Raw genomic sequence first — 12332 nt, 5'->3', positions numbered from 1 at the left:
CCATCAGCCTTGTTTGCTTCCAGAGTAGAGTACTTCCAGCAGCCCCCCAACTGCCTTCAGTCCACCAGCCTTAGATGCTTCTAGAGTAGATTACTTCCAGCAGCCCCCCAACTACCTTCAGTCAACCAGCCTTGGATGCTTCCAGAACAGAGTATTCCAGCAGCCCCCAAAATGCCTTCAATCCACCAGCCTTGGATGCTTCCAGAGTAGAGTACTTCCAGCAGCCCCCAACTGGTTTCAGTCCACCAGCCTTGGATGCTTCCAGAGTAGAATACTTCCAGCAGCCCCCCAACTACCTTCAGTCAATCAGCCTTATATGCTTCCAGAGTAGAGTACTTTCAGCAGCCCCCAACTGCCTTCAGTCCACCAGCTTTGTATGCTTCCACAGTAGAGTACTTCCAGCAGCCCCCCAACTACCTTTAGTCCACCAGCCTTGGATGCTTCCAGAGCAGAGTATTCCAGCAGCCCCCAAATGCCTTCAATCCACCAGCCATTACCAGCTTGATGCTTCCAGTGTAGTAAGAGGTCTTCCAGTCAGCATTCCAGACGCCCCAACTGCTCAGACTACCAGCCTTGTATGCTTCCAGAGTAGAGTACTTCCAGCAGCCCCCAACTGCCTTCAGTCCACCAGCCTTGGATGCTTCCAGAGCAGAGTATTCCAGCAGCAGCCCACAACTGCCTTCAATCCACCAGCCTTGGATGCTTCCAGAGTAGAGTACTTCCAGCAGCGCCCCAACTGCCTTCAGTCCACCAGCCTTGGATGCTTCCAGAGTAGAGTACTTCAAGCAGCCCCCCAACTGACTTTAGTCTACCAGCCTTATATGCTTCCAGAGTAGAGTACTTCCAGCAGCCCCCAATTGCCTTCAGTTCCTCCTAGCTGCGATTTGGAGGGTTTTCCAGAAGTAGAGTACCTTCCAGGCAGGCCCCAAGCCCCCAACTTGCCTTCATCCTCCCCACCAGCCTTGGATGCCCCAGATCCAGGTAGAGTTACTTTCCAGCATGGCCCCCAACTGCCTTCAGTCCACCAGCCTTGGATGCTTCCAGAGAAGAGTACTTTCAGCAGCCCCCCAACTGCCTTCAGTCCACCAGTCTTGGATGCTTACAGAGTTGATTACTTCCAGCAGTCCCCCAACTGCTTTCAGTCCACCAGCCTTGGATGCTTCCAGAGTAGAGTACTTCCAGCAGCCCCCCTACTGCCTTCAGTCCACCAGCCTTGTATGCTTCCAGAGCAGAGTACTTCCAGCAGCCCCCCAACTTCCTTCAGTCCACCAGCCTCTGAGGCTTCCAAAGCAGACTACTTTCAGCAGCCCCCCAACTGCCTTCAGTCCACCAGCCTTGGATGCTTCCAAAATAGAGTACTTCCAGCAGCCCCCCAACTGCCTTCAGTCCACCAGTCTTGGATGCTTCCAGAGCAGAGTACTTCCAGCAGCCCCCCAACTGCCTTCAGTCCACCAGCCTTGTATGCTTCCAGAGCAGAGTACTTCAAGCAGTGCCCCAACTGCCTTCAGTCCACCAGCCATGGATGCTTCCAAATTAGAGTACTTCCAGCACCCCCCCCCCCCCCTCCCCCCCCCCCCAACTGCGTTCAGTCAACCAGCCTTGGATGCTTCCAGAGTAGAGTACTTCCAGCAGCCCCCCAACTGCCTTCAGTCCACCACCCTTGGATGCTTCCAGAGCAGAGTATTTACTGCAGCCCCCCAACTGCCTTCAGTCCACCAGCCTTGGATGCTTCCAGACCAGAGTACTTTCAGCAGCACCCCAACTGCCTTCAGTCCACCAGCCTTTTATGCTTCCACAGTAGAGTACTTCCAGCAGCCCCCCAACTGCCTTCAGTCTACCAGCCTTGGTTGCTTCCACAGTAGTACTTCCAGCAGCCCCCAGCTGCCTTCAGTCCACCAGCCTTGGATGCTTCCAGAGCAGAGTATTCCAGCAGCCCCCCTACTGCCTTCAGTTCACCAGCCTTGTATGCTTCCAGGGCAGAGTACTTCCAGCAGCCCCCCAACTGCCTTCAGTCTACCAGCCTTATATGCTTCCAGAGTAGAGTACTTTCAGCAGCCCCCCTACTGCCTTTCAGTTCACCAGCCTTGTATGCTTCCCGTTGAGCAGTATTCCAGCAGCCCCCCAAATGCCTTCAATCCACCAGCCTTTGGATCTTCCAGAGTAGTACTTCCAGCAGCCCCCCAACTACCTCAGTCTACCACCTTATATGCTTCCAGAGTAGAGTACTTTTCAGCAGCCCCCAACAATGTCTTCAGTCCACCAGCCTTGTATGCTTCCAGAGTAGAGTTACTTCCAGCAGCCCCCCCCCCCCCCCACCGCCTGCTTCAGTTCACCTGCCTTGTATGCTTCCAGAGCAGAGTACTTCCAGTAGCCCCCAGACTGCTTTCAGTCCTCCAGCCTTGGATGCTTCCAGCAGCCCCCCAAATGCCTTCAATCCACCAGCCTTTGATGCTTCCAGAGTAGAGTACTTCCAGCAGCCCCCCAACTGCCTTCAGTCTACCAGCCTTATATGCTTCCAGAGTAGAGTACTTTCAGCAGCCCCCCTACTGCCTTCAGTTCACCAGCCTTGTATGCTTCCAGAGCAGATTATTCCAGCAGCCCCCCAAATGCCTTCAATCCACCAGCCTTGAATGCTTCCAGAGTAGAGTACTTCCAGCAGCCCCCCAACTGCTTTCAGTCCACCCAGACCATTGGATGCTTCCAGAGTAAGAGTACTTCCTCAGCAGCCCCCCAACTGCCTTTCAGGTCTACCAGCCTTATATGCTTTCCAGAGTAGAGTACTTTCAGCAGCCCCCCCAACTGGTCTTCAGTCCACCAGACTTGGATTGCTTCGAGAGTATGGAGTACTTCCAGCAGCCCCCAAACTGCCTTCACGTCCACCAGACCTTTTTGGTGGGGGATGCCTCCAGAGTAGAGTACTTCCAACAGGCCCCCAACTGCCTTCAGTCCACCAGCCTTGGATGCTTCCAGAGCAGAGTACTTCCAGCAGCCCCAAACTGCCTTCAGTCCACCAGCCTTGGATGCTTCCTGAGTTGAGTACTTCCAGCAGCCCCCCAACTGTTTTCAGTCCACCAGCCTTGGATGCTTCCAGAGTAGAGTATTCCCAGCAGCCCCCCAACTGCCTTCAGTCTACCAGCCTTATATGCTTCCAGAGTAGAGTACTTTCAGCAGCCCCCAACTGTCTTCAGTCCACCAGCCTTGGATGCTTCCAGAGTAGAGTACTTCCAGCAGCCCCCAACTGCCTTCAGTCCACCAGCCTTGGATGCTTCCAGAGCAGAGTACTTCCAGCAGTCCCCCAACTGCTTTCAGTCCACCAGCCTTGGATGCTTCCAGAGCAGAGTACTTCCAGCACCCCCCCCCCCCCACCCCCCTGCCTTCAGTTCACCAGCCTTGTATGCTTCCAGAGCAGAGTACTTCCAGTAGCCCCCTAACTGCTTTCAGTCCTCCAGCCTTGGATGCTTCCAGCAGCCCCCCAACTGCCTTCAGTCCACCAGCCTTGTATGCTTCCAGAGCAGAGTACTTCTAGCAGCCCCCAACTGCATTCAGTCCTCCAACCTTGGATGGTTCTAGCAGCTCCCCAACTGCCTTCAGTCCCCCGGCCTTGGATGCTTCCAGAGTAGAGTACTTCCAGCGGCCTCCAACTGCCTTCAGTCCACCAGCCTTGGATGCTTCCAGAGTAAAGTACTTCCAGCAGCCCTCCAACTGCCTTCAGTCCACCTGCTTTGGATGCTTCCAGAGTAGAGTACTTCCAGCAGCCCCCTACTGCCTTCAGTCCACCTTCTGTGGATGCTTCTAGAGTAGAGTACTTCCAGCAGCCCCCCAACTGCCTTCAGTCCACTAGCCTTGGATGCTTCCAGAGTAGAGTTCTTCAAGCAGTCCCCCAACTGCCTTCAGTCCACCAGCCTTGGATGCTTCCAGAGTAGAGTACTTCTAGCAGCCCCCCAACTGCCTTCAGTCCACCTGCTTTGGATGCTTCTAGAGTAGAGTACTTCCAACACCCCCCCAACTGCCTTCAGTCCACCAGCCTTGGATGCTTCCAGAGTAGAGCACTTCCAGCAGCCCCCAACTGCTTTTCAGTCCCACCGGCCTTGGAGCTTCCGAGTAGAAGTTCTTCAATCAGCCTCCCAACCTGCCTTTCAGTCCAGCCTTGGATGCTTCCAGAGTAGAGTTCTTCAAGCAGCCTCCCAACTGCCTTCAGTCCACCAGCCTTGGAGGCTTCCAGAGTAGAGTTCTTCAAGCAGTCCCCCAACTGCCTTCAGTCCACCAGCCTTGGATGCTTCCAGAGTAGAGTACTTCTAGCAGCCCCCCAACTGCCTTCGTCAGCCTGCTTTGGATGCTTCTCGGAGTAGAAGTACTTCCAGCAGCCCCAACCCCCAACTGCCTTCCAGTCCCACCATCCTTGGGATGCTTCCAGAAGTCGAGTAGTTACCCCATCAAGGCCCCCAACTGCCTTCAAGTCCACCAGCCACTTGGATGCTTCCAGAGTAGAGTTCTTCAAGCCCAGGCCTCCCAAACTCGCCTTCAGTCCACCAGCCCTTGGATCTTCCATGGAGTAAAAGAGTAACTTCCACCAGCCCCCCGCCCCAATGCCTACAGTCCACCACAGCCTTGGATGCTTACACAGTTTAGTACTTCCACCAGCCCCCCAACTGCCTTCAGTCCACCTGCTTTGGATGCTTGCAGAGTAGAGTACTTCCAGCAGCCCCCCAACTGCCTTCAGTCTACCAGCCTTGGATGCTTCCAGAGAAGAGTTCTACCAGAATCCCCCCAACTGCTTTCAGTCCACCATCCTTGGATGCTTCGAGATTAGAGTACTTCCAGAAGCCCCCCCAACTGCCTTCAGTCCATCAGCCTTAGATGCTTCCAGAGTAGAGTACTTCCAGCAGCCCCCCACTGCTTCCAGGCCATCAGCCTTGGATGCTTCCAGAGCAGAGTACTACCAGCAGCCCCCCAACTGCCTTCAGTCCACCAGCCTTGGATGCTTCCAGAGTAGAGTTCTTCCAGCATCCCTCCAACTACTTTCAGTCCACCAGCCTTGGATGCTTCCAGAGCAGAGTACTTCCAGCTGACCCCCAACTGCCTTCAGTCCACCAGCCTTGGATGCTTCCAGAGTAGAGTACTTCCAGCAGCCCCCCAACTGCCTTTAGTCCACCTGCTTTGGATGCTTCCACTTTCTTCCCTGCAGTGTTCTTCCTCTCCCTTTCCCTCTGGTTGTCTATTTGTTTGATGCTGTCTTGTCTATTTTCTTCTTTTCTATCAATTCATATTTCCCTTTTGAATTCTTCTTCCATACCCAAACCTCCTTTTGAGAATGTGTTCCCTTCTTAGCTCTTTTCCTCTTTTTCCGACGCTCCAGCGGACTTTCCTGGGTGATACCTGTATTATCATATTTATTTCTGTAATACAACTCGAGAAATAGAGGATCCTGAAGGAAGAGCCCAATGTAATCACGAAGTTGCACTTCTACTTTAGACCTTTTGGGTTTTCGTTTTCTCCACAGGTCTTTTTTCTTTCTCTTGAAATCATTTAATGCACTATTTAGCTTCTGTTTTTCAAGCTTTGCTTTAGCCTTTCTCCTCTTGTGTTCTTCCTCTAACTTGGTTCTGATTTCATTCTTCAGCCTATATTCTTCAGCCTTCAATTGGGCGTTCCTTTCCTTCAATTCCTGCTTGAAAGCTCTTCGTGCTTCCTTTTTCCTTTCTCGTTCTTCCATCCTTACTTGATGGTCATACAGTGCCAAAGACATGGCTTCTCTCTCTAGCCATTCTCGGTCAGCCTTCTTTTTCCGTTTCATTATCTTACGTTCTTGCTTGACAAACTCGATCAAGTCCCTCAGTTTCCTGAATCTGTCATCTCTTCTTTTCTGTTTCCTCTCCTCGTGTCGCTCCATGATGTTCCTCTTGACTGCATTAACCCACCTTTTTTCAGCTTTCCTTTGAATCTTTCTCTCCTTTTCTTCCCGTTTTCTAGAGAGTAATTGCTTTTTGTCGGCCCTTTCGTTGGCCTTTCTCTCCTTATGTTCCCGGATGACGGATTTCCATGCGTGTTTTTCCCACCTTCGTTTAGAGCGCCTTTCAGCCTTCTCCTCCTCAAGGATCTCTCTGATTTCCTCGAATATTTCTGTATCTCCCAGTACCTCTTGGTTCCGTTTCAGGTGTCTCGTGCTTAAGCACCGCTTCTATGTCCTCCTTTTCCATCTTAATTTCACTCTTAAACATCTGCTCCATATCCTGTAGTATGTCCTTTATTTCAGACTCTGGTATCACCTCTGAACGAGAAAGTTTTTGCCAGTCTCTGAGCAGTCCTTCCCGAAGTTCATCCCACATAGGATCGTGTTTAGGTTCGGGTTTTAACCACCTTTTAATTTTCCCATTCCAGCGCCGCATTTTACTCTTCCTTATGGCAGTTTCGCGTTCGTTGACTACTTCAGCGTCACTAGTTCTTCTGGTCGAATCTGTCTTCACCAATGAATAGACATCCCACTCAGAGGAGTCCATGTTGGTTGCGAATCCTGCCCAGAATCTGCTTTGTGGATCCTGGTTTTCCTTGCCGTATTTGCGTGGCCTCTTTCTTGATTGGCTGGCATCCTTGTCATTCTTCTGTCCAGCTCTTACCTCCCTTCGAAGTTCCTCCAAGTCCTCTTTCAGTTTTGCAATTTCTTTTAGTGCGTCTGCCAGTTCCTTTTTCTCCTTTTCGACCTCTTCTTCATTATTACTCTCTTGGCACTTTCGGCTCAAGATTGATTCTTCCTCGTTTGTCGTGGTTCTAGTCATGAGCCTTACAACGTTTTCAGTAACTTTCTGAATGAATTCGTCTTTTTCCTTCAGCGTCGCCTTCAGCCAAGAACGTTCGTTTTCCATTGCCTGAATTTCGCTTCTATGGTTATCCTGGATTTCCTTAATCCGTTTCTCATATACATCCTTCAGGGCAAAGATGATCTCTTCGACGCCCTGGTTAGAACTCCGTGTAGATAAAGATGGTGATTTTGCCTTCCCTTGCCAGAGAGAAATCATCTTTTCAATAGGTTCAAGGGTAAACACTGTTCCTAAGAACAGACAAAACATAATAATAGTATTTCTGACGGGATCATCTGTAAACCCGCAGCCAAACTGATTAAGTAAATTGACAATTGCATTCATTGTTCGTATATGCCGAGTAAGACGCCTGTTCGTTAGGTTAGTTTTCAAAGCTGACACATGATTGCGATTCGTTCCGCTGGAGACTTCAAAGACTCATCCTCCTTTCGCACTTCCTCTGCTTCCACGATGGAACCCTTCAGAATCTGACAATTGCGATGACTCGGGTCTTGGATCATTCTCGTTGACGGAGACGGAATCGTCAGGGCCAGGATCTGAAGGCTTCAGGATCTGAAGACTTCGAGTCGTCAGGGCCAGGGAAGGAAGCCTTAAGGATCTGAAGACTTCTAGTCGTCAGGGCCAGGGAAGGAAGGCTTCAGGATCTGAAGACTTCGAACTTCTCGGAATTTGTCTTTCGAGAACACAGTGAGTGAAAAAAAGAGAGACCTTAAACCAGATGTGGAAGAATAGACAAACTTGAAATAATGAGTTTGATAAATAAAAAAAAGCACATGCGACCAAGAGGCGCCGTTGTATAATGAAATACATACATATATATATATATATATATATATATATATATATATATATATACATATATATATATATATATCAATTCAAGCTACAAATGTCCTTTAATATCTAAATTCACTTTACCTCCCAATGATATATTTTCATATATGTACCGAATGGGAATTTTTTAGTTGATAATAATTTCGTCCCCCCATGGGATCGAACCACCGTCCAAGTGGACGGGGACGAAATCAGGACAGTCAGTGACGCTATCCAATCAGCCAACAGAGACGCTATAAGTTCATATCGATTCTGACCTTACAAATCACCCTCGATCTCGGTGCTTTTGTAATTAGAATCGATATGAAACCCCGTCTACCATGTTAGCCAATTCGAGCGTTTGACAGCACGTAGCCTTTTGTTATGAATAATTATCACATCGAACCGTGATAGCGTCTCTGTTGGCTGATTGGATAGCGTCACTGACTGTCCTGATTCGTCCCCGTCCACTTGGACGGTGGTTCGATCCCATGGGGGGTACGAAATTATTATCAACTAAAAAAATTCCCCTTCGGTACATATATGAAAATATATCATTTGGGAGGTAAATAAAGTGAATTTAGATATTAAAGGACATTTGTAGCTTGAATTGATATATAAATGGATCACGGTTCGATGTGATAATTATTCATATATATATATATGTGTGTGTGTGTGTGTGTCTGTTCCTTTCTATATATTTGCCTATTATAAATATATATATATATATGTATATATACACACACACACACACATATATATATATATATATATATATATATATGTATATGTATATATATATATATATATATATATATTTATGTGTGTGTGTCTGTTTCTTTCTATATATTTGCCTATTATAAATATATTAATATACATATATATATATATATATATTATATATATATATATATATATATTATTCATAAAACAACAGCCAAAAACCGCTTAACACTCAGCCAACCTTTCACCATCAAAGATAAAAACACACTAAAAAAAGTAAACGTGAAGAGGCACAAAGGAATGACAGAATAATTAGGCTAAAAACAGGGGGACAGCAGAGGAATGCTTCTTTAAGGTTGGAACTCGTAGTTTGATGTTCAGAGTTTCCAATATATATATATATACGTATATATATATATATATATATATACATATATATATTATACCAATGTATTTTTGTTATTAATGGATATTTGCTTTTAATTTGTTTGACGTTAATTCAGTATTCATTTTCTAATACCTTTATTTTTTATTTGTGGTCACTCATGTTCTCCCGAAGTTTATGCAATTCCATAGACTTCTGGCTTGTTCCATAAGTTTTACGTTAATAATAATAATAATAATAATAATGATAATAATAATAATAATAATAATAATAATAATAATAATAATAATAATAATAGCTGTGTCTACGGCATGTAATTTGTATAGTCTCCTCTATTCGTCTTACAATAAAGAAGATTGTAAGACGAATACAGAAGACTATACAAAAATAACGCCATAGAAACAATTATTATTTTCAACTCTGCTGCCCTCAGGGAAGATCTTCTCTTAATAATAATAATTAATAATAATAATAATAATAATAATAATAATAATAATAATAATAATAATAATATGTGGCGCCGTGGAGGAGTGGGTTAGGTCGTCAATAGACTTAAGTCAAGTTAAGCAACATTGGGGCTGGTCAGTCGTTGGATGGGTGACCGCTCTCCTCGGCGTTGATTCCTTGGGAAAGGATCTTTACCATAATTTCCTCAGTCTACTCAGCTGTAAATGAGTACCTATCCCTGATGGGGTAGGGTCCAGCTATGGGTTAAATAGCAAAACTCAGCAATGATGGAAAGAAATGAAGGAATAAACGACAACGACGTAAATGGAACCTCTGGCAACAGAGGAGCTTCGTCCGGCAACCAGATATTCAACCCAATTGAAGGGGAAGACGGTCAGGTACTTGGAGGTCGTCATCCAGCAACTGATCACCACAACGGCAGTAATCAACAGCCTGAGATTGGAGCTACAGAGGCAAAAAGGAAGAAATGGACAAGAGAAGAAAATAAGGAAATATGGAGATGCTACATCAGAAGCAACCCGACGGAGAAAGGATATAGAAGAAGATTGGTCAAACATCTGGAATGAAGGGAAGGATAACACCCCCCAAACAGAGCAGAGGCTGGCAGACCAAGTAAGGAACATAAAGAAAAAGAACTGGCTCTCCCCAACAGAAAGAGAAGAACTGGAAAGGGAAATGTCACACAACAACGAATTACACGAAGACGAACTGAGAGACGATGCCACAGAAGACGACAGGGAGGATGAGGTATCAAACAACGACACACGAAGAAAACATCGACGAAGTAACAGAGAGGACGGAATGGGTAGAAAAAGATTAGACAATGGATGGAGCCAGATACAGAGAGAACAAAGATCCCTCCATGAAAGCCTACAACACCAAGAAATTAAGGGAGAAAACAATTGAGGTCAATGAAATAATGGGCATAATACAGACCACCAGTATCACAGAAACAAATAACTTGACATATGCAGGAGCAAGATTAGTAGCAGAACTGATGGGGATTCGAACACCAACACCACCAGCACAACCAACCCAACAGAAACCAAAACAGCAACCTCCTTGGAAAAGGCGCCTGGAAAAACAAATCATGGTGATGAGATCTGACTTGAGTAAACTGAAAGAGATGGCAGAAAAAAGGCTAAGAAGCAAGAAAACAAGGGAGGAACTCAACGAGAAATACAAAGTACAAGAGAGGGGACTAAACAACACAATAGAAGATGTAAAACAGAGGCTTAAGGCCCAAAGCACATAAGATCCAACGGTACATGAACAGGAATAAGGGATACCAACAGAACAAACTATTCGGAACCAACCAGAAAAGACTATACAGCCAACTAAGAGGGGAAGACAACCACCCAGAAATTCCTGAAGCCAAACCAAGTAAGAGACTCTGGGAAAACATATGGAGCAATCCGGTATCACACAACAAACATGCAACATGGCTCCAGGAAGTCAAGGAAGAAGAAATAGGGAGAATAAAACAAAGATTCACAGACATCACGACAGACACAGTCAGACACCAACTAAAGAATATGCCAAACTGGAAAGCCCCAGGTCCCGATGAAGTCCATGGATACTGGCTCAAAAACTTCAAGGCCCTACACTCACGAATAGCAGAACAACTCCAGCATTGTATCTCAAATCACCAAGCACCCAAATGGATGACCACAGGAAGAACATCCTTAGTACAAAAAGACAAGAGTAAGGGAAATATAGCCAGTAACTACAGGCCTATCACCTGCCTACCAATAATGTGGAAGTTACTAACAGGTATCATCAGTGAAAGGCTCTACAACTACCTAGAGGAGACAAACACCATCCCCCACCAACAGAAAGGCTGCAGAAGGAAGTGTAGGGGCACAAAAGACCAGCTCCTGATAGACAAAATGGTAATGAAGAATAGTAGGAGAAGGAAAACCAACCTAAGCATGGCATGGATAGACTATAAGAAAGCCTTCGACATGATACCACACACATGGCTAATAGAATGCCTGAAAATATATGGGGCAGAGGAAATTACCATCAGCTTCCTCAAAAATACAATGCGCAACTGGAATACAATACTTACAAGCTCTGGAATAAGACTAGCAGAGGTTAATATCAGGAGAGGGATCTTCCAGGGCGACTCACTGTCCCCACTACTCTTCGTAGTAGCCAAGAAAAGAGGCAACAGAATCTGATGTTGATGGACGACATCAAGCTGTATGGTAAGAGCATCAAGGAAATAGATACCCTAATCCAGACTGTAAGGATTGTATCTGGGGACATCAGGATGGAGTTTGGAATAGAAAAATGCGCCATAGTCAACATACAAAAAGGCAAAGTAACGAGAACTGAAGGGATAAAGGCTACCAGAATGGGGAGCAACATCAAACACATAGATGAGACAGTATACAAATACCTGGGAATAATGGAAGGAGGAGATATAAAACACCAAGAGATGAAGGACACGATCAGGAAAGAATATATGCAGAGACTCAAGGCGATACTCAAGTCAAAACTCAATGCCGGAAATATGATAAAAGCCATAAACACATGGGCAGTGCCAGTAATCAGATACAGCGCAGGAATAGTGGAATGGACGAAGGCAGAACTCCGCACCATAGACCAGAAAAAAAAACCAGGAAACCATATGACAATACACAAAGCACTACACCCAAGAGCAAATACGGACAGACTAACAACACGAAAGGAAGGAGGGAGAGGACTCTAAGTATAGAGGACTGCGTCAACATCGAAAACAGAGCACTGGGGCAATATCTGAAAACCAGTGAAGACGAGTGGCTAAAGAGTGCATGGGAAAGAAGGACTAATAAAAGTAGACGAAGACCCAGAAATATACAGATACGGAGAAAAGAGACAGAAACAGAGGGACTGCACAACAAACCAATGCACGGACAATACATGAGACAGACTAAAGAACTAGCCAGCGATGACAATTGGCAATGGCTACAGAGGGGAGAGCTAAAGAAGGAAACTGAAGGAATGATAACAGCGGCACAAGATCAGGCCCTAAGAACAAGATATGTTCAAAGTACGATAGACGGAAATAACATCTCTCCCATATGTAGGAGTGCAATACGAAAAATGAAACCATAAACCACATAGCAAGTGAATGCCCGGCA

Source organism: Macrobrachium nipponense, chromosome 29, assembly GCF_015104395.2.
Source record: "Macrobrachium nipponense isolate FS-2020 chromosome 29, ASM1510439v2, whole genome shotgun sequence".
NCBI classification, from domain to species: domain Eukaryota; kingdom Metazoa; phylum Arthropoda; class Malacostraca; order Decapoda; family Palaemonidae; genus Macrobrachium; species Macrobrachium nipponense.
The sequence above is the reverse complement of the archived record's forward strand: the minus strand, read 5'-3'. Positions refer to the sequence as shown.